General features: G+C 57.1%; 1 protein-coding gene across 30 annotated transcripts in view; it reads right to left on the bottom strand.

Annotated features, from left to right (window-relative positions):
* ZMIZ1 (zinc finger MIZ-type containing 1) overlaps positions 1 to 21,989 on the bottom strand; it is a 238,602-nt gene that overhangs the window by 140,518 nt on the left and 76,095 nt on the right. For 17 of the 30 annotated variants that reach the window (XR_011538339.1, XR_011538344.1, XM_070613311.1 and 14 more), the window contains exon 3: positions 8,181 to 8,261. The exons of 6 other annotated variants lie outside the window; for them this stretch is intronic. The gene's annotated coding sequence lies outside the window, so the exon portion shown is untranslated. The remainder of the gene's footprint in view (positions 1 to 8,180; positions 8,262 to 21,989) is intronic. 7 more of the 30 variants (XM_070613207.1, XM_070613302.1, XM_070613263.1 and 4 more) reach the window with 1 other exon arrangement.

The following is a 21,989-nucleotide window of genomic DNA, read 5'->3' as shown; positions in this document are numbered from 1 at the left end:
AGTTCTAAGTGGACTCGGCAGATGCGTGCTGATCTAAGGCCGCCTGGAAGGCCCAGGGGAACCACGGCTAAATGGCACGACATGCCCAAGGAACAGCTTTTCTGTCCCTGGGGCTCTGGGGCTGGCAGGCAGCTGCTGACCTGAACACTCTGTGGCCAGAGGGGATGGGACTGAAACCCACAGATCAGCCTCAGGGAGCCTGGCAGAGGGGACACCAGGGAATTTCCTTCTGATTATCATGGGGTTTTACCAGCAGGAAGAGCCCTTACAGATCATCTAAACTTCTGGTTTATTCATGAGAAAACTGAGCCACAGCCAGGGACAGGGTTTGCCCCAGTTCACCCAGCGAGGCTGTGACACCATCCAGGCTCTATCTCTAGGCCTGTGCCCTGCTGCAGGCATTGTGTGCCCCAGACCAGCCTGGGTCACAGGTATTATATGGGTCATTGGTTAAAAATTCAGAGCCCCAGGCCTAGCTCCAGGCCCATAGCATCAGATTCGAGGAGAGAGGCCTGAGAATCTGCCTTTAAATAAGTGTCCAATGGCCTGTGTGTGGGGGCACTTTGGGGAAGTGCTGTGTCTCCATCTTGAAGTGTCATACTGAAGGTTCCCACTCAAGAGCTCCAGAGAAGACCTGGGAAGCCAGAATCCCTGGGGAAGGGAGTGTCTGGGTACCAGAGATAACTGGTGCCACCCTCAAGCAGATGCTCCAGTGCTGAGGGGTGGGCAGCGGCTTCCTGAGTGCAAGGGTCAACTGTGAGAGAGAAGACGGGCACCCTGCAGCTATTGCTGTGTTCCACGTCCACAGTACCCGTTGCAGGCGTGCGGACTTCTCCTCACTTTACAGATGAGGAAATGGAGGGTATGAGATGAAGTAACTTGTCCAGACTTACCAACTTATCCAGTTGATAGGTGGTGAAGCAGGGATTTGAACCCAGAACTGTCTGTCCCTGAAACCCATGCTTTAACCACACTGCATCCTTTACCACACTGAAATTTACATGAGTGGACCCATGGGTGGTGAGCTCTCCAGCAGTGGAGGTATGTAAGCAGAAGCTAGAGGAGCCTGGCAGGCACAAGGTGACGTTGATCAGCCCTCCTGGAGCTGTGACCAGGGACAGCCTGAGCTGGCTAAAGGACACAAGAGTGTTCATTGTGTTTCTTCCACACACAGAGAAAAGTGTTGAAGATTATTTATAGTTCTAGTCAATCAGTCTTCTTGGCTCAATCCTTGGCTACCCTGGAGTTGCAGGGCAGAGGATGCTGGGAGCCTTGGCAGAGAGGGCATTCGTTGCAGGCGTAGAGGGGGCTGGTTCCCCAGGCGGTGACAGGGCTGGGGGGGTGGCTGTGGTGGGGAGTCTGGTGGGGGCGGGGCTGAGAGAGCCCACCAGCGACCACGCAATGACAACTGCCACACGCTAGACTGTCCCACCAGAGTGTAGGCCAGACAAGAGCACTCCATGGAGGTTATGAAGCAGAGATGCTCCCACAGGCTTATAAAGAGGCCCTCAAAGATGCCTCAGGGAGGCAGTGGAGGGTCCCAAACAGCTGAGAGGCAAGATGTGCCGCCTCCTGAACCAGAACTGAAGGAGGGCGTGAAGCATTTACCAGGAAAAACAGAGGTGAGGGAGAGCTCCACAGATTCCCATCAACCATGGGGTGGGGGATGGGGGGCGTGGGGCTGGTGCTCTCCAGTTAGCTCTGAGAGGGAGCATACATAGTCCCCATAACCCAGGGGCCCTGGAAGGTTCTCTGAGGCACAGTTCGCCCAGCAGCCATGGTGGACTGACCTCTGTGGGACCACACTGAGATCACTGCCTCCTCCCTACGCCTGCACTGGCCACAGCCCAGAACAGAGCTACCTGGCAAGTGAACTGGATGCCGGGAGCTGGGGCTGAGAGGGCAAATGTGCGTCATGCAGCTACGGCACTCTCTCTCACAGAGCAAGTACACAGCCTCAGAATCCTTCTTAATACAGCCTGCCTAGCACATTAAAAACTGGCATTCTGGAGAAAGCTCCTTGCCATCCCTGGAGGAAGCTGAGGGCACACAGGCTGGGTTCCTGCTGCCATTCAGCACTGGAGTGCTAGGAACTGTGCCGGGAACATGGTGCTGAGCCTACCCAGAGCCTTCAAGGGGCTTACGGTCCAGCAGGGCAGAAAGAAGGAGGGGATGGTGTGTCTCACTGCGCTATCTCAGTGCACACAAGCTTCGCAGCCCCCAGATGACAGGAGGAGGCAGCCCCTTGGAGGGGGCTCCCCCTTGGGCTGTGGCCCCAGCCCTGCCTGTGGCATGGACCCATGGAGGGAGGATGAGCCCAGCAACTGCACCTTCCTGCCGCACGGCCCAGCAGAGGCAAAGAGGAGTCTGCCTGTCAACAGAGTAGGCAGCACGGTGCCGCCAGAGGGGCTGCGGGTAACAAGGGGAAGATCGGCTCAGAGGGCGGAGGGCTCTGGAGGGGCTGCTCTGCTGCCAGCCTGGCTCCTGAGAAACCCTGGTCTTTGGAGACCCCTCCAGGCTGGCAGGGACAGGGCAATTCCAGGGAGGCAAGTCCCTTTCCCCCTTCTGCTCCTGGAGCTGTCCCTGCCCCAGGCATCCCCCACACCATGGAAAACCTCTGGGTTCACAAGGACACACCTTCAGGCACCTCTGCACTTCAGAGTGCGTCCTTGATGATGCAGGAGGGGGTAGAGGACAGGGGTGCCCCCTTCCAGGGAGGGGGTGGCGTTCTAACCTCCTGAATCCTATGTTCCAGGCTGTGTGCTCACTGTTGGGAAGCTGGGAGTGACAAGGGGAAGGGCTGACCCCCATGTGGCACAGCCTGTGACAGCTGCCCTGGGTGGGGCTGTTGGGACTAGCTGAGGAGGCCCCGGAGCCCTAGGACCCATGTGGGGGAATGTAACCTTTCACATTGTTTTCCCTCTATTCCTCTTGAGGTGCAGTCACGTGGTACCAGCTACAGTCCTGCTTGCCTCAACTGACCTTTATGACGGTGCCATAGGCCCCAGTTCCTTATTCTGAACTGCAGGACGGCGGCAGCCTTGCCTACAGAGAGTGCACTTGCTCTGCAAACTCTCATCTGTAAGATTTCCTTCTCCAGCCTCAGTTTCCCCACATGCAAATGAGGAGACTGGGCCTGCCAAGGCCTCACTGTCCAATATGACAGCCAGGAGTCACATGCTGCCACCGAACGCTGGAGTCCACAGCATGGGGAACACGTTAAACACACCAGCTTTCAAAGACTTAGTAGGAAAAAAGAACGTAAATACCCCAAATACTGTCATTTCAATATGTAATCAATACAAAATAAAGGGTGATGTGGTGAGCAGTCTGATGAGCATTTTGAAGGGCATAAGAGCACAAAGGGGAGGGGTTCGAGTTGAGGAGAGCTCAGGGCGGAAACATCAGAGGGGTCCAGGGGGACGAAGGCCGTGCCCAACCTTGTGGAGGAGGCATAGCTCCAGGAAGGTTCCACAGGTTCCGCCACATGGCAACAGGGTGGAGAGCCTTCAAGGCAGGAGGAAGTGCAGGAGCAAAGGAGAGGCGGGGGAGGTGTGATAAAGATGGGAGGGAGGGAGCAGGGGAGCCGCCACCCAGGGCCCTGGCAGAAGGCTAGTGTGTGCTGTGGCCATGAAAGGAGGCTCGGACCAGATGGTGGCAGCTTCGAATGCCAGGCTAAGTCGGCTGGGCACACAGCAGGTACTTCCAGGAAGACTGGCTGGCCCAGGATGGGCACCCAGAGAGCTCCCCCAAGGGTATCCAGGTGAGCGGAGGAGCGTCTGGCCACCAGGGCCCACCAGCCCACTTCACAGACCACTGAGGCTTTCAGGCCTGTGGTTCTCCCGGAGCCCACCCTCTGCGCCTCTCCCCTTGAGAGAGGACAATTTATTTATTCATGAGCATATTCCGGCTCCCACCAGGCAGCCAGGTCCTAGACACCTCACTTCTAATTATAGCAGGAATTTCATTAGTGCTGGGGGGAAACGCCAGGTTTCCAACCAATCCTGTTAGTGGCCCACATGCCCAGGACAGCACAGGGCAGCCAGAGGGCGGATCTCTCTGAGCCAGGTGACCAGGCTCCATCCTGAGCGGTCAGCATGGCGGGTCCATGAGAATGCGCTGGTGCCCACCCCAGCACTTGGCACACACAGTTCAGTATCCAAGCAGCTGGGCATGTGGGGCGCTGCCTTGGAGCCCTCCAAAGAGCAGGGCGGGAGGGAGCTGTGTTTTGGCTAGAACTGGATACACAAGGCGAAGGGCGGCCGGCTGGAGGCTGAGAGGCTCAGTTCTGCTCAGTCCTGGCAAGGACGGAGGCGAGGACACAGAGCAGATGTGGCCTGGCTAGAAGTGCCTCCAAGGGAAAAGAGAGCAGAGGTTAGAAGGCCCCAGGCTCAGTGAGAAACTCCATAGCGGGGCTTGAAGGGGAGCCACGGACACGACACGGCAGAGAGAGTGGAAGCTGAGAAGATGCCAGAACAGGCTGGCTGGTGTGAGAACAGAGGGGAGCTGGGCAGGAGAGAGGCACGCACGGAGAGAACCAGATAGAAAGAGACAAAGACAGTCACATGGAGGGGCAAAGAGAGACACACGTGCGCACACATACACACAAACAGAACCATCTCCCTGCTCCCGCCAAGAGGGAGCCCAGACACACACATACTCACACACTAACCCCTGAGCTGGGGTTTAGAGGCCAAGAAGAAAAAAAGTAAAGAAACAACCAAGGCCACGTGGGCCAGGCTACTCAGAGGATACCCCCCACCCCGAGCAGACTTGGCCCCCCTGCTGGGGAGACTGACTGGACCCACCCAGACTCTCGGGGGTTGTGAGTCTGGAGCAGGAGGCACGGGCCTCCAAGAGCCATCTCCTTCCACAACCGTGGGCAGCTGCCAGGACGGGAGGTGGCAGTGCTCTCCGCCTGGGCATGCTTCCCCTCCAGGGCCCCTCAGGAGCCCACCCTGCCCCCCTACACTGCCCTGGAGGCAGCTCCGCCACGGTCCATGGTGCGGCAGGGCCCATCTGGCCAGTCTGAACATGAGGCTGGAGCCAAGCCTTGTGTGTGGAGACGGCCTGTGGTGGCAGGGTCTCGACAGAAGCCGCACATGCGGGCACTCACATGGGTGGGGACTCTCTTTCCCTCACACGATCACACATATTCACACACCTCACAGCCTCATACAGCGGCCTAGACAATCATACACATCCTCACACCTGTTCACCAGTGCGCACCAATACACACACACACATACACAGACGCCTGCACACCCTCCTTCCCTGCAGGGGGAACAGGCACCAAAGCATCGGTGTCCTGCATGAACACCCTCCCTCCTCAGCAGCCCCCTCTAGTCCTCCCCTGGGAATGGGCTCCAGAGGGGACAGGCTGCCCTCTTTGCCAGTCCAGACTCCCCAGCATCTGTGCTGGAGAGCCTCATGCTCTCTCTCAAACTCAGGAATACTCTGAGCCCTACCCTACCTCCATCTGCTGCCTGAGTGTCCTGTGCAGCCCCAACCCCAGCTTGCATACTTTTTACTGAGGAGGAACTCACTACCTCATCAGAAGGCACCTTTAAAAAACAAAAATCTCCAGACAGCTCAGTCTCTTGGAAAGTTGAACTTGAGGATGCCAGGGAGACAGGGTGGTTGCCACTGAGGGGCCCAAGCTCTGTTAGCTAGAGTCCACCAGACAAGACTGTCCTTTCATCATTAGTTTGGAAAGTGGCAGGTCAGGACCACCATCCTGGCTGTCACTCCAAATTATAACAGACCTAGAGATACAATGTCCTGTAGCCAGTACCAACCACATCCTTGACTGAGGATAGCTAACTAGGACCCAAGATGATCATTCATTCATACATTCATTCATCCACTCACTCACTCACTCAATTAATAAAATACCAACTGGCCAACTACCACGTGCCAGGCACTCAGCTGTGGTAGGGAGTACGGATAATCACTGAATATTCTTTCCTAGTCTGACACCTGCCCGTTACTCACTTCACAGGTGGCAAAGCTAGTCTGGGGAGAGGCACTGACGTGCTCAAAGTCACAGAGGGAGCTGACGGTGAGAGGCAGAGCCACATGCGTGCTGCTGCAGGCGCTGGCCATCTGCCAGCCACGGGAAGACAAGGTGCAGGGCGCAGGCCACGCCAGCCAGCCCCCCAGCCATTTCTAGGACACTGAGGTATTGATCACCACACTCACTTTGGAGTGGTTTTCTTTTTCCACCAAGGCTTTCTGTTCCTTATTTTTTTTCTTTTAAAAGAATAAATTCCAAGCCGCTCCTAAGATTAATTATCAGCTGCCTAATGCTCCGCCACTGGCAATTTCTGGAAAGGGAATGAATTACCTTGAAAAACATCCGAAAAGAGAACCCACCGTGAAGGGGACTTTCAAAGGTTACCTCACAATTAGCAGTGGGTCCCCAAGACTTATCGAGGTGCCGGAAGGCCCTGTGCAGGGGGCAGGCCACTGGCTTTGGAGGGCCGCCCTCGGGCTCCTGAGGGCAGCTGGGCTTGGAGGGCTGGGCAAGGCTGCAAGGCAGGAATGGAAGGCCCTTCCTGACCACCTACTGTGCACCTGCCCTGGGGCTCCACCCTGTCTCCAAGGCATCACATGCTGCTTAATTCCCAGTGGCCTCGGTTCAGATCCCCACTCCACCTCCTATAGCTCTGTGGGTTTCTCACTCACACTGGGCCTCTCGAGAATGGGGCATCAAACACACCTGCTCATGGGATTACTGTGGGGAGAAACATGTGTTTAAGGAGCACGGTGCCCGGTACATGGTACACTCTCAGCAAGCTGTGACATTTAAGACAGTGCAGGCTTCCGAGCATCCTCACAACAGCCCTCTCAGCAATGTGGGTATAGTTACCCCCATTTTCAGATGAGAACACTGGCTCTCACAGAAGCAAGAGGACTAGCCCAAGGTCAGCAGCTGACAGCAAGGAGCCAGAATGTCCTGCCGCAGGAAGGAAGATCAAGCCAGCCCTGCTCCCTGGCTCAAGAGCCTGACTGAAGCTTGGAGAATCCCCAGGGCTCACCAGGCCCTGTGTCTGGGCACGTGGAAGCACTGGGGCCTGAGGAGAGAAGCCGAGAGCAGCAGGGAGGCCACGAGGTGAGGCCTCTGGCTCCCCCGGCTGGGCCCCAGAGCCTTGGGACAATGGGCCCTGGCCTAAGTCAGCAATTTTGTGAAGGCCTCTCATCTCTGGGTTGGGAGCCACAGAGGAGGATCACACAGGTCACCCTCTGGCACAGGGCCAAGTGTGACCAACCCTGAAACACCACTCCATGATGAGACGTGAAGCCATCTAGGTCAGGGGCAGGCCTGAGAGGCTTGGCCTCAGGACCTTCTGGTTCCAGCTGCTCTCAGGAGCTCCCTGAGGGGCCCAAGTCCCCTCATCAGTGTGGAAAACCAGTTCATGTCCACCCTGGCATTGGTGGGTCCTCAGGGAGGAGGTGATGGTGGGAATGGAGGTATGTGGGAAAAAAGAAGGGTCCCAGCATACTTGAGGAAAACACTGACATGTCCTGCATGCTTACTATATGCCAGGTATACTCAGTGAACCTGTGGGGGCAGGTACTACGATTCTAATCCCTCTCTTACAGACAGGTAAACCGAGGTACAGAGAAACTGCACGATGTCATGGTGGACAACTGGCGGAGCCAGGATTTGACCATAGGTACTCTGACCACAGAGCCCAGAGACATGTGAGTGCTCATGTGTGCCCCTCAGCGTGCTTGTGGGAGAGGAGAGGGTGGGGCAGCCACAGCACCCATTACAGCCAGCAGCCCTCTCTGCTCACCCAGGCCTCTTCCTGCATGGTACCATGTTGCTCAGCTCATGAGGCCTGTACCCTACAGACAAGGCTGCTGTACCAAGGCTGGGGACCCCAAACCTGCCCTTCCCCGTGGGCACATCCCCCTACCCCCTGCCCTGGAAGCCATTCTAGAAAAAGGCCATGCCTAAGAGGCCCCTGGGGGCAGGGTACAGGGAGGGCCCATTTGGGGGCCAACGAAGTCTCAGTAGAGGTGGCTGCACCCGATCCCACCCAGGAGGGCTGAGGCCCCAGTCAAAGGCTCGGTGTGCTGGGGCCGGCCCCCTGTCCCCCACTCAGGGCACAGCTGCCTCTTCCCAAGCATCAGGGCCAAGCCGCCCTCCACCAGCCCAGCTACACACCTACCTCAGTGACCCACGAATCGCCAGCGTCCCCCGTGCCGGTCAGCAGCTCACGGTCCCTCTGCCTCACACCAGCTGCATCCTGCTGCAACGAGAAGGCCTGGTCAGCGGGTCCACTTGCAGCAGTGGCCCGGAACTGACCACCTGCTGGGACTTTCACAGCCAGCAAAACCAAATCAGCCCTGTTTGACAGATGGGGTCTGAAGCACTGAGAGGAAAAGTGGTGTAATGACGAGGTGCCCTGAGCAAACAGGCCCCACGCGATTGTGGATATGCTCCTGGCTTCTCTGGGTTTCAGTTTCCTCATCTGTCAAATGGGATCACAATGCCCTTCTCAGGGTTTCTGGGAGAATCTAAGGACATATGGTGACAGAGGCACTTGGTATTCATTCATTCATTCCTTCAAGAAACATTTAATGGACACCCCAAGCCGGGAACAGGAAAGTGGTCCTGCCTTCATGGGGACTCAGATAATGAGCAAAGAATCAAACAATGATCATTAAAAGTGGTGTGTCTGCCAGAAAGAACAAGTATAGGGGCTAGCTATGCAGCATAGAGCACAGACCCAAGGTTCAGGGAGGCCTCTTTGCCAAAGTGATACTGAAGGGTGAGCCAGAGAGAGGGAGGCCAAGATGCATGGAACAGTATACCAGGCAGAGGGAACAGTATATGTGAAGACTCCAAGACAGGGATAAAAGCCTGGCCCAGCGGAGGGCTTGAGAGTGGCTGGTGTGGAGGGTGCAGTGAGAGAGGAAGGTAGTGGGGTGAGTGGGGGCCAGGGCCAGTCATCGAGAGAGTGGACGGGAGCCACAGGAGGGTGTGAGCAGCCGAGGGTCATGACCCTAGTTGTAGTTTGAGACGATCTCTGTCACTGCTGGGGGAGAGGGCTCGGAAGGATAGGAGACCAGTGGGGAAGCTGGTCCAAGGGTCCAGGCCAGAGACAGTCATGCTGAGAGCAGAAGGAGCAGAAGGCAGGCGTGCCAGGACCTGTTGGTATACTGGGTACGTGGGGATGAGAAAGGGAGGGAGGAGGCATGGATGGCCCCTCGCCTGCACAGTATGGGCTTCCAGGAAGTGGTGGGGCAGTGGGGGCATGATTATCCTTGTTGGGTGGGGTCCAGCTGGCCTATCTCCTCAATGGGCCACCAGCGCTCCCCCTGCCCCGCCACTGCCCACAGGGCTCTCTGGAAATCCAGAAGGACCAGACCCAGAGGGCCTGCAGATGGGCTTCTCTGGAGTCCTGGCTGCAGGCTGGGAGCCACTGAGGCCTGAGTTTGTGTCTTGGCTGTGATGCTGCCCTGCTGGCTGGCTCTGGGCAATCACCATGCTCCCTGCGGAACGAGGCCTGTGGCTAACAGTGGGAGAGGGCGTGCACGTGCCACGTTAAATGTGGGCTCCAGCACATTCCAGGCAACTGGTGGAGGCCTTAGACCTGCCCCCACCCCACTATGCAGCAGGCAGGAGCTCCCAGGGAGAGAAGTGGGTGCCTACTCTAAGAGGAAGCAAGGCTTGGCATTTGAGATGTGGGCTCAGTAATAAAAATGATCTGGTTCAAGTCCTGGTTTCATCATCTTACCAAGTGTGTGGCTTTGGTCAAGTTTCTTAAACCTCTCTGTGCCTCAGTTTCCTCATCTGTGAGAGGAGAGATAGGGATAAGGAGGGGACCTCCCTCAGAGTTGTACAGACCAGATAAGGTAATGCAGGAGTGCTGGACAAGCAGGGAGCTTTCTGCGCAGGTCAGCTGAGGCATAAATTGCCTTGCAGGGGCTTATGCTGGGCCCTGTGGAGCGCCGGGCCCCTGAGCTCCAAGCCCCCAAAGCCAGCCCCACATCCCCACTCCAGCACAGGGAAAGAGAATGTCCCTGTGTCCTGACCCTTTGGTTCTGGCAGCCCCAGACTCTGCTGGCCATGAGAACACACACAGCCCTTGGGCTCACTGACTCTGACTCTCCCTTTTTACAGAGGTGGAAACTGAGGGCTGGAGAGGGTCATCGACTGCCCCTACCCCAGGGTTACACAGCAAGTCAGTGGCTGGGGCAGAACTGGAATTGGCCTCCTGCTTCCCCACTGCCCAGAGCTCAGGCTTTTCACAGAGGCAAGCTGGCCCGCAGACCCACTGACCAAGAGAAAATAATTATTTTGGCAGCTGAGACACAAGCCAGAGCTGGAAAGTTCTTGCTCACACAGTGAGCATTGTCCAGGCCCCAAGGAACGATGTCCGCCCATCCTGCCTCTCAGGGATGCTCCGGCTCGCCATGCACATGTATGCCTCTCTGCCCCCAGCCACCGCAGTTCCTTCGTGTTGGGCTTGTGCAAAGGGGAAAACAGACCAGAGAGAGGAGGAGACCTGTCCAAGGTCACACAGCAATAAGTAGGGACACCAGGATATGAACTCAAGCCCTGGTCAGGGACTTACCCCCTTCCCTACCAGACTGCATCGGCTCCCACCTGGGAAAGTAGGAGGCTGGCCTTTAGGGAGTCCTCTAGTGGGTTATGCCCGGGACATTTCCTTTAACTCTCAGTGCAATGCTGTGAGGTAGAAGCTAAACGAGCACCCCCAATTTATACACGAGGTCCAGAGAGGTTCTATAACTTCCTAAGGTCACACAGGTAATAAGGAGCTAATAAGTAATAAGAACACAGCTGAGACGTAGGCAGAGAGTCTGCCCCCACTCATACTCTGTCTACTACCAGGCAGCCAGCCAGGGAGCCCAGCTATGGAGCTGCTCAGCAGCCTGTTCAGAGCCAGACGCACTGGGCACCCAGGAAGGCTGCGGGGCTCAGGAAGCAGGAAACCTGGGCAGTGCTGTGGACATGGAAGCGATATCATGCTGGGTGTGCTTAGGCGAGGCTCACAGCCACCTGTGAGACCAGGCAAAGGAGAAGGCAGCAGATGGACGACGTGTCACAGTGGCTGTGCCCAGTCTGACCAGACCACAACCATAACCAACACAGATCCACTGCAGGGAACTGTTCTCTGCTTAAAAAGGACTCAGCACCACGGAATGGGGAGCAGCCTGAGACTCAGGGCCGAGTGGGGGTGGTGGGGCCAGCCAAGCGTCCCCATGGGATGGTATCCCACTGCCCAGAGGGCTCTCGTGGGTGTCCTCAGCTCAGGACTCTCACTCTGGGGATGGGGTGGGAGGGGTGAGGGCTTGACGGCAGGGCAGCTTCCGAGTGCGAAGGCAGGAAGGGGTGCAGACTCCAGGCGGAACTGTGTTTTTATTATCACTGTGTATCTGGAGCTCCCAAAGGCAGGGCAATGACAGGTGCCCATTTTGCAAAGCAGGACACTGAGCTCCAAGGGAGGATGGGGTTGCTAGAGTGTAGCAGCTAGAGAGTGGCAAGGCTGGGTTGGGACACGGCAGAGGTCACTCAGGGGTGGGGAGTGTCCCAGGACCCAGAGTGTTCTCCTAACCACACCCACCTTCCCAGCCTCACCTCCTCCAGGGTTTCCTGGGAGGCCCTGGGTATGGGCTTGGGTGGAGGGACCTGGTCAGGCTGATGGAGGCTGCGTCTGGCCTGGAGAGATGCAGGGCTGATCCAGGATTCCTGGAGGACAGAGATGCCCATGCCAGAGAGCATCCAGGCTGTGGGGTACCATGAAGGCTCTATGCCTGTGGCTCTAGGTCTGTGGCTAAGTGACTGGTGCTTCTCTACATTGACCAAGGGTTGGGAGCCCACATTCCAAAGCCACAGGGCTGAAGCCCTGGGCCTGTCCTCAGTGGTGAGGTCAAAGGCAAAGGTGGGTGGAGCTAGGTTTGAATCCCTGCTTTGCCCTTTAACGCTGGTTGACCTTGAGCAAGTCACTCAGCATCTCTGAGCCCCTATCTCCTCTCTAATCAGGGACTAATTGCTCCTCCAGCTACTCACCCACCAGGGGAGGCTCCAGGCTGACCCTGTAGACCCTGATGTTGGCCAGAGCATTGACCTACCCATTGGCTGCTGGAGGAAGGAGCCCTAGTGTGGTCTGTATAGTAGCGGGCTAGAGAGATGGCATCCCTGAGCCGAAGTTTAGGGCTCCTGTCACCTACTGCTAATCACACACACGTGCCCCTTGTGCCCTAGTGGCTGTGGGGGCTTAACGAGACATGGGATGTGTAGATACAGGGGCCCCGGAGGCAGGAAGAGGTCAGCGAAAGGTGATTGCTAAAGTTTGAGGAAGGGGGTAATTGCTCAAGGTCACAAGTGCCAAGTGGGGCCAGAACCATGGCCATGTGGGCGTCCACCCAAACCAGGGCTAAACTGCCACTGGCTAAAGTGAACTGAGCCAGCAGCTGTTCCCACCCCCATTTTACACATAGGCCAGACAGCTGCTGGGCCTGTGGGTCAGGGGCCGGGGGCCCCGGCTCTGGCCCTGAACAGGGAGGGCGGCCTCAGACCCAGCTCTCAGGCTGTCTGGGGTGACACAGGTTCCTCCACCTCAGACATCTACCCAGGGAAGCCTTCCCTTACACGACTCTGGGAACAGGCTCCTCGTCCTCCTCTGGTGACCGAACTGGAGCAAGGCAAATATTTACCCCGATGCTTATCCATATAGGGCTGGCTGCCCCACCTCCCACATTCCTGAAATACATGTTCCCTGACCTCACCCAGCTGGGGGGCTGGAGGGAGGAATCCAGACACGGGAAGAGCCAGACCAAGGGTCCTGGGCCAAGGTGGAAGCCAAGGCCCACTGGCCAGAAGGAAAAAGGGCAGCTTCGATTGTCCCTCTAGCTGCCCATCCACTAGGGGAGGCTCCAGGCTCATCTTACAGAGCAGGATGCCAGCCAGGGCCCAGACTCACCCTCAGGCCACTGGGTGCTGTGGTGGAGCAGGGCTACACCCATGCTGCCCTCCGAGCCTGTGGGACAGGGCTCCCCGTCACCAGGCCTCAGCTCCTCACACCTGCTATAATCAGACACACACACACAAGCCCCTTGTGCCCGCAGAGTGAGAGACTCAGCCTGCCACACCCATGGCAGAGTCTCCTGCCTGCCAGAGTCCTTCCTCAACAAGTCCTAGCAGCTCTCACTGCCGCACTCCATCCTCAGCGCAGTCCTGTCGCCAGGGAGCTGTAAGGCCCACTTTACAGATGAAGAAACTGCCCAGCAGAGACCAGAGGTCACAAAGGCAAAAGTGGTAGAATGTGCACTGTCTCACCCCAAACTGCACTTTCCCATAGCTCTGCAATACCGAATCTGCCCATCGGAACCCTGACCGTCCTTCGATGCCCAAAGGACCACCTTTGGAAGGCATGCTGCCCCCACCCCAAGGGATACTTCCCTTCCCTGAACTTCCAGACATTTTGATGGCGTTCCTTTCTCCTCGTATAATTTTGAAACTGAGGGACTGTTCATTTCTTCAGCTATGAGACCCTGTCGTACTCACGCCAGGCACAGCAGAGTTGAGCCTTGGGGCTTGGGCAGTCCTGAGTGCTCAGGGGAGGACTGAGATCCTGAGTGTTTTCACCCAAGAGCAGTAGCTGCATTTGGAAGAAATACATACGAAGGCAGACCTAGCAGCTGGTTGTCTAGGGTCCGAGGAAACTCCTGGGCAGACCTGCCTAAGAATGATGAGGAACACTTGGTTCAATAATTTCATCTGTCTTCACTTCCCCTGAGAATATTTCGAGCTGTTCTGAAGGCCTGCCTACGGCCAGGCCCAGGGAGGTTCAGCGTGTCCAGGCCAAGCCCCACAGCTCCTCACTGCATGCCCCTCGGCTTCCTGCCTCCTCTCCTGTCTGGAATCTTCGCAATCAGCTGGGGAAGAGCAGATTGGCAGGGTTCAGCTGGCCTGCTGGGGACGCAGGAATGCCAGGCCAGGTCTTCCCACTGCTGGGCCCCCAGGGATGCCTCCAGGTGGAGAAAGCTCTGGTGGTCAGGAGATGCCCAGTGCAAACCGGGGGCCACACCCTGGCATCGTGGAGGACCCAGAGACCAGGTGCTGGGGAAGTGTAGGAGATCCCAGAACTACCCTCTCCACCCACCTAACCTCTGAGACTTAGTTTCCTCATTTTGAAAATGGGGCCTATAAACTGACTTCTTGGGGGTAGGTCTTTCATTTGTTTATTCATTCCATCCATCCATCTTGCATCTATTCATTCATCCATCCATTTCCTTCTTTCAACAACTAATGACAGTGCCCACAATCTGCCAGAGGAGGAAGAGAAGGAGAAGAAGGAAAGAGTTGGGGGTGGGTGGGTGGGGAGACAGAAGACAGGGCCAAAGGCCAGGACTACTCAGCCTGTGGTTTTCCCACGGTGTTCATGCACTGTCTAATGCAAGGTGGGCGAGACACAGAGGAGATGGATAATTCTAGGACCAAATGCTGGAGGGTGTGCCCAGCTTAGCCTGAAGCAAAACTGGGGGTCAGGGGCAGCATCCTCTTGGGCAGAGCCTCTCAGGCAGGAGAGCACCCCTCCCGGGCAGAGGCCCAGAGGCCTGGCAGGAGAAAAGCTTTGCGCTGAAGAGAGAATACAGGTGGCACCAGTGAGGAGGAGACAGCTGCACTCTTGGACCAGGGGCACAAGCATCCCTGGGCACCTGCAGACACATCCTGAGGCCCCTGCAAAGCTTCACCCCATGCCCAGTCATGATCTGCTGTTTTCAAGGCCACACTGGAGTGGCATCTCCTCCAGAGAGCCTATCAGGGCTAGAAGTCCTCACTCACTCAATCGCCCAAGCCCCAAGGAATGACGCCGGCCCATCCAGTCTCTTAGAGGTGGTCCAGCGGCTCACAGTAAACACATATGTGCCTTGCCCCCACCAAGCCACGTCAGCCCCTTGGTGTGGGGCTTGTGCAAAGAGAGAGATGAGACAAGAAAGAGGAAGGGACCCAGCCAAGCTCACACAGCACTAAGTCATGGCATCAGGATTCAAACTCAGGCCCTGGTCAGGGACTGGCTCCCCTTTCTTGGGAGTCTGCATCCGATGTCCACCCAAGAAAGGAGGAGGGAACAGAAGGCTCACCTCCTCCTGGAGGCCTCCCTTGACTGCCCTAGTCAATAGCTCCTAACAACCAGAGGCTTTGATTCTGGCTCGTGGCCCACCCACATGGAGAAGAGGGAAGAGCTTCCCCTTTCCCTAAGTCATCACGTGAACAACTTCTCCTCTAATCAAGGGGTGAGGGCACAACATGGATTGATGGCACATAGTGTGGCTTTAGGTTCTGACATGCCAGACCTGGGGTCTCACTCTGCCACTTACTCAGCCGTGTGACGTTGAGCAAGAAACAGCCTCTCTGGGCCTCAGTTTCCTCATCTGCAAAATGTGGATAAGAGCCACTACTCTTACAGAGCTGTAAGGACTTAACAAGATGATGCTCATATTACTCTTGAACGGGAAATGCTCAGTAAATAGGGACTGTCATTGTTATCACTGGCTCAGGTTTGTGCCAAGTGCAAACTTGGGGTTTGTCCAGGAGTGAAGGCACTGGACCCCTTATCACAGAGATGGAGGAAGACCCAGGACTCTGGGAAGATGAATCCTGGCATCAGGCCCCTTCTGGAGCTGACTCAGGAGTGGGCACGGAGGATATGCTCCCCAGAGATGGGTTTCACAAGCACCGCCTGCTCCCCGGAGAGGGGCCACAATCCCTGTCCAAAGAATGGCCAAACGTGTTGATCACTCTCCAGGTGCAAGCTCTGTGCCAGGTGCTCCCTTTCATACGCACAATTTCATCAGGCCCCATGGGGTGGGCATCGCCTCCCCCTTGCCAGACCCAGGGTCTTGCCCAGAGGGGTACCTGGCTGGACTTGGCAAATCAGGGCCCCCGGCACCCACATGGCACTGGCCACTCCAGTGCTGATCACCTAAACTGAAGTTTCTGCCAACGTCCCCTCTTAAGAGCTTTGTCTCTTACCTCTGCCCTCTCTGCTTGGGATGGCCTGACATCTGTCACCTGGCCCTGCCATCTGAGGGCTTCCCTGAAGGAACACGCCTTATCCCCACCCCTGGGACACCCCTGACCCCAAATTCCCCGTAGCATCAACGGGGCCTGGCAGAGGCTCTCAGAAGGGCCCTCAGAGGTCCTGAGTCCAAGTCTGCCACCGAACCGAAGAGGGAACGTAAGTCAAAAGAGGGACAAGCCAGGTGGGCCCAAGCTTGGGACGAGAGCCCTGATCAGCTCTGGTGTTGGAGGTCAGACTGAGGAGCTAAGGACTCATGAGCAAGTCACTGTTCCCCCACCTGGGGCTACACCAGCTGGAGGATTAGCTGACTGATGGTACACCCATGACTGGTGCAGGGCTGGACAGCACCATCAACGGCAGCTCCAGGGGGCAGCCTGGACTCCAGGTCCTATGCTCCCTCCACTTGAGGAGTCAGGTGGGAAGGTGGAGAGGCTGAAGGGCAAGGGCACTCCCAGTAGTATGCAAACCGCCCAGCACCAAGGGTTCCCGATGACCCCCTTCATGGGCCAGGGGCCAGCCCCTGGAGGTCACACTCCCCAAATAGGCATCCCTCTGGGGTTCTGGCCACAGGTGGGCATGGCCAGTCTGAAGTGATGGCTGAGGCTCAGATTTACAATGCCAAAGGAAAGCTGTTCTTGCTAGCAGGGGTTGGAGATCTGAGCAGGGGCACTAATGTCACCCAGGCCTGGATGCAATCTTGGTTCTGCTGCTCACAAGCCACGTGGCCTTAGTCAAATCCCTGCACTGCTCACTGCCTCAGTTTACTCAGTGGTACAATGGGGAGGGAGAAGGTTGAACTAGGTTAAGTGCACGGCCCAAGCCCTGGACCTCAGAGAAGCCAGGCCACAGGAGCTCTTGCTGTTTGTAGGAAGCTAGTTCTCTCCCAAAGAGCAACCCCATGGTGGTCTGCAGAGTTGCTGCAGGGAAGGCTGGGAAGAAGGGGATCACAGGTGTGTTAATTACCGCTTTGCAGTCCACAGCCAGTCCCAAGATGCTCCACCAATGCAGCCGCTCAGGGAAGCGTGACCATCCCCACAGGACCTTGCTCACGTGGAGGCGCGTTCCAGTCCTGCCTTGGTCACTTACTCTCCCTGGCCTGGACAAGTGCCTCCCTCTCCCCTAAAGTCTCTATCTTCCATCTGTAAAGTGGAAGGAGTGATGCCTGCCTAGTCCCAGGGCATTGCTGGAAGGGCTCGAGGAGATGGAAGGTGTGGCCAAGCCTGGTAACGGGCTGTGAGGAGGTTCCCTGTTCTGTTCCATATGCTGCCATCCTTGGCTGATCCTGCCCTCCCAGCCATCACACACCCAGAGCGCATGCTGGGGCCCCCCAGGAGGCACTGAGGATCTCCCCAGGTACGTCCCAGATGAGGCTGTCAGGACCAGCCTGGGATGCCCCTCCTTCTCCTCGGACTCTGGGGTCTCCCTGCGTTCTTTCAGAAAGAGGGAATCCCAGCAACTAGATGGGGTTCTTGGGGCAGCTACCCCCATGTGCCCATCAATCCTTGGGACTGACAGAACCTGCCCCTCTGGGACTAAAACCCTGGGTGGGCTAAAAGGAGGGGCCAAAGATGGCTCCCATGACGGGTGTCTTCTTCCTGTTGCTCGCAGCACCCAGCAAAGGGCTTGCAGGTATAAGACACCCAGGAATGTTTGCTAGATGAATGAACGAGCAGCGATGGGAGGTGTGGTGTGGAAACAGATTTAGATCAGAGAACACAGCAGCCGACACTTCCACAGTGCTTACCACATCCATGCCAGGCCAGGCTCTAACAGGCACTGATTACAGAGGTTAACCCATTTAGTCCCCACAGCAAGTCTATAAAGTGGCAATGTTATCCCCACTTCAGAGATGAGGAAACTGAGGCTCAGAGACATACAGTCACTTGCCCACAATGTTAGAAAGTGGCAGAGCTGGATTCAGCGCAGGTCCTGAGCTCCAGAGTCCATGTGCTGGGCCACAGCACTGCCTCCTGGGGAGGGTGGAAAGAACAGCCCGTCAGAGGCCATCCAGACCCTGAGGCTCCTGACAGGGCTGTGGGTCCTGCCCAGGGGTCTGCTTTAATTGGTCTAGGGTGGGCTGCCTTTCAAAGCTGCCCTGGAGCCCACGTGGAGCAGGGGCTGAGAACTCCTGGCCAGCCCAACACTCACTCTTCAATCAGGGAAACTGTGGCTCAGGGAGAGAGGGGACATGCCCAAAGTCTCCCAGCAGTTCGGGGAGCCTGGGACTTGGAGTCCAGGTCTCCTGACTTCTCTGCGGGTTTTAAGCTCTTGGATGCAGAGCACTGTCACCCCAGCAGAGCAGCCTACAGGCGCAGACGTGGGTGGGAGAGATGAGGCAGACAGGCGTAGTGAGGCCAGAACAGCACACAGCCAGATGACACACAGGCCCAGCAATTCCTGACTCATGGCCACCCATCCCATGACTCCACCCACTGCCAATGTCCCCACCCTGGCTCACACCACACAGCCCACTGCAGCCTGTGGAGTCTCCTCCCTTTAGGACTAGAAAGTCTCAGAGGGAGGAAGGAGCAGTGGGGCCCCACCCAGGGTTGGGTGGGAAACCCAGACAACCCTGAGCAGGGAGTGGGGGGTGGGGGATGGGACACGACTCCAGGACACGCAGAGGAAGAGGCCTCAGTGCTGACCCCTGCCCCTCCCTGCAGTGCCCCCAACACACCCAGCCTGTGCTACCCAGTACCCTGTGGACCACGTACCCAGTCTACAGGAAGAAAACTGAGGCCCGCTGAGCCCAGCTGGTGCTGACACTCACTTGGGCCAACTTTCTTAGCCATGTGACTCCTCTTGAATCAGAGTCCCACAGCTGGTTGAGCATGCCAGGCTTCCCTGCTGCCAGTTCCTCTCCCTGAGAATCACTCCTCTGTCCAAAACCCTGCAATGGTTGCCCACTGCCTAAAAGGTCCGGTTTTAACTCTTCAGCCTTATATTCAAGCCTGACTTTGATTCAAACCTTTCCCTCCACATGTCTGGGCCTCCCCACCTCTGCACTCCTGTCCACATTAATCCTGTTGCCAGGAATGCCTCTGGTCTCCATGGCCTGATGCATAGGGAATGAAATTACCACCCACTGAGGGGCTGCAGGTGGTCAGATATTGTGTCCCCAGAATCTCAAGGACTCTTCACAGCTCCCTATGAAACTGGCTCTGAGAGGCCCATCTGACAGATGCTGAGGCTCAGAGGGGCTATGTGTCCAAGGCCACTGGAGGCTGAGATGTCACCACTCCCAAGGGGCTCAGGCTGCTTGGACCTATGGTCTTCTCTGTTGCTGACATGCTTTCAGCTAGTCCATGAACTCAGAGTAGCCCCAAGTCTTCTTAACCCATCCAATGTCAGGATGACTTGGGTCTGCTCACCTTGGCGTCCTGACCCTTCCTTTAGCCCCTTTGGGAAACAGGTGATACTCCAGGCTGTGACCTCTGCTGACACTAACCTGGGTTTGGGCTAGGTGCCGCCGGCTTGGGGAGGTGGGTCCTGGGTCAGAAGCAGCACAGTGGCCAAGGGCACTGACTCTGGGGCCAGCTGCCTGGTTCAAAGCCCAGTATAACCACTGTGGACAGGTCAATTCACCTCTCCGTGCCTTGGTTTCCTCCTCTGGAAATGGGGACAAGAGGAGCAGTGACCTCACAGAGTCGCTGCGACGGCGAACATGAATTTCTCCAGAGGATATCAGGGCAGCAACTCCACAGCGCACTCTGGAAGACTTTGGAGCTCTTGGGACCATCGCCTTGTTCCTCCCTGCACCTTAGGCTCAACATCACAACCAAGGAAACCCAGAGGCCTCACAGCACCTCCCAGGAGGGAGGAGGATGACAGAGGGTGGCGAGAAATCTGGCCCCCAGCACTGCCCCTCCCTGGCTTCCATCCCACAGCCCCACCAGCCTGAACAGAGTGCAGAGCTGGCCTGCTCCATCTCCCGGCTCCGAGCAGGAGATGGGAGGGAGGGCTCCTTCCAGTCAGAGACACTCAATTTTGCCCCTGTGTTGACAGAAATGGGCCATGTCAGCGTCACTACCCCCATCCCCCATGGGGACACTGCAGCCACCCATGTCTCTCTCCCTACTTAGGGATCATCATAGACAAGGTGCTCAGGTTGGGCTGGAGACAAAGATGTCTGGGATGCGTGAAGCGGCATCTGGGGCAGTTAATCCCAAACCTGGCTGTCCTTATAGGGTATAAATTCATCCTACCCCCAAACCCTTTCTCCCATGGGATGCTCAGAGCTGGCAGAGCTTCTTCCGCTCCTCTTTCTCCCTATAGATGAGGCCCAGAGTGGTTGAGTGACTTGCCAAGAGCACCAGCAAGCTGGCAGTAGATCCTAGACCCCAAAACCCAGTCCCTGGCCTCCTACTATGTCTCCTAGCCCTGCTATAAGGTTTGTCTTGCCAGGCCCCTAAAGGTGACTGATTGTCTGGGAGAAGATAAGTCATCAGCATGTGTGGGGTGAGGGATGGGCGTGGGCCCAGAGCTTCTACGGAAGGGAGGCCCTGGGAGGGGTCAGCACAGGTCAAAGGCAGGGAAGCTCAAGAGCCTGAGGTCCAGCTTCCTTTCTCAAGAGGATATGATTCCTGGCAGCAGCTCCCACGGGAAACAGTAGAAGCACCACCCTCGGGAAACACAGGGTGGGGGGGCAAAGGGGGCTGGGCAGGGTTTCCTGTTGGGTGGGTGACCTGTGCGGCTGTGGCCCTGAGGCCAGGTCAGGGTTGAGTTTCGCTTCATCCTTGGCTCAGGCCCAGGCCACCCTGAGTCCCATCCTCCAGGCCTGCCCTGGCTTCCTGTCCCACTGACCCCACCCAGCCCAGGAGAGAGGCAGGGCCCTGTGGAGGCCTCCTCAGAAACGCCAAAGTTTTCTGGGGCAGGAGTAGGTAGGCTGCCCTGGCCTGCTCACTGACCTTTGGCCTCTGACCTTGAGACCTTCAGGAATTTGTTTTCCAGCAAGAGGCCTTGACAAAAGCACCACTGGGTTTTCTTCCTAGGAGGTCACAACTTCAAGCACTGAGCAGGGGCTATAGAATCAGCCCCTCCCTAGGGATGGGATCACTGTCTTCCCCCACTCTGGGTAGAAGGGCAGTGTCACTTCCAAGAAGCCATGTCGAAGGGACCAGGACAAAAGGAGAAGCTGAAGGAGGACAGATTTCAGGCTTCAAAGGCAGACCTTCCTGGTGGTCGAAGATGAGGGACAGTGTGCACCCTTCCTGGAAGGCGCGGCTTCCCAGCTGGGCCATGTAGCCCCGCACCGGAGACAGTGTGACGCCAGGCCACAGGCATAGCACCCCAAGAAGACCCCTCCACCTCACTCTCGGCTTGACATTCCTGGATCCTTAGAAGTGGTCAGGAGTCTGGGTGGGATAGCAGACGAGAGGCTGTGGGGCCACATGGCCTCCAGGCGAACCCTGGTGATTCCCTGTGCCTCTGGCACTGGAGACTCACCCGTCCACAGGAGGGGAGTGGTAGGAGTGCAGAGGTTGGTGGTCTGGCCCAGTCAGGGGGAAGAGGTTTGAACAAAGGCCCTCAGCCCCCTCCTGGCCCCTCCTGGTTTCCCAGGGCACAGGCTGTGGAAAGCCACAGCATCCCAGGTCTCTCAAGGCTGCTCAGCAAACGGGCTGCTCAGAAGCAAACAGGCCAGTGAGTGGGAGGGCTCTCCCAGGAAGCCACGGGCCTGCCACAGACAAAGTACTGGGCAGAGGCACAGATGGGAGGCCGTCTGGGCCTGACTGAGGCCAGGCCTTGCCTGAGATTACCCTGGGGACAGGGACAGAGTTGGGATTCAGGTCTCCTGCCTTCACTGTGGGCAGCCCAAGGACCTCACCAGGGTCTGTGCTAGGAAGGCAGGTCCGCTCACTTGGGCAGGAGCTGACTTTGGCCACACTCCTGTTGCCCAGAACAGGACACTGACAACTTGCCCAT

This window comes from Equus przewalskii, chromosome 1 (genome assembly GCF_037783145.1).
Source record: "Equus przewalskii isolate Varuska chromosome 1, EquPr2, whole genome shotgun sequence".
Taxonomy (NCBI): domain Eukaryota; kingdom Metazoa; phylum Chordata; class Mammalia; order Perissodactyla; family Equidae; genus Equus; species Equus przewalskii.
Note: the sequence above shows the minus strand (reverse complement) of the source record. Positions and strands in the feature narration are given on the sequence as shown.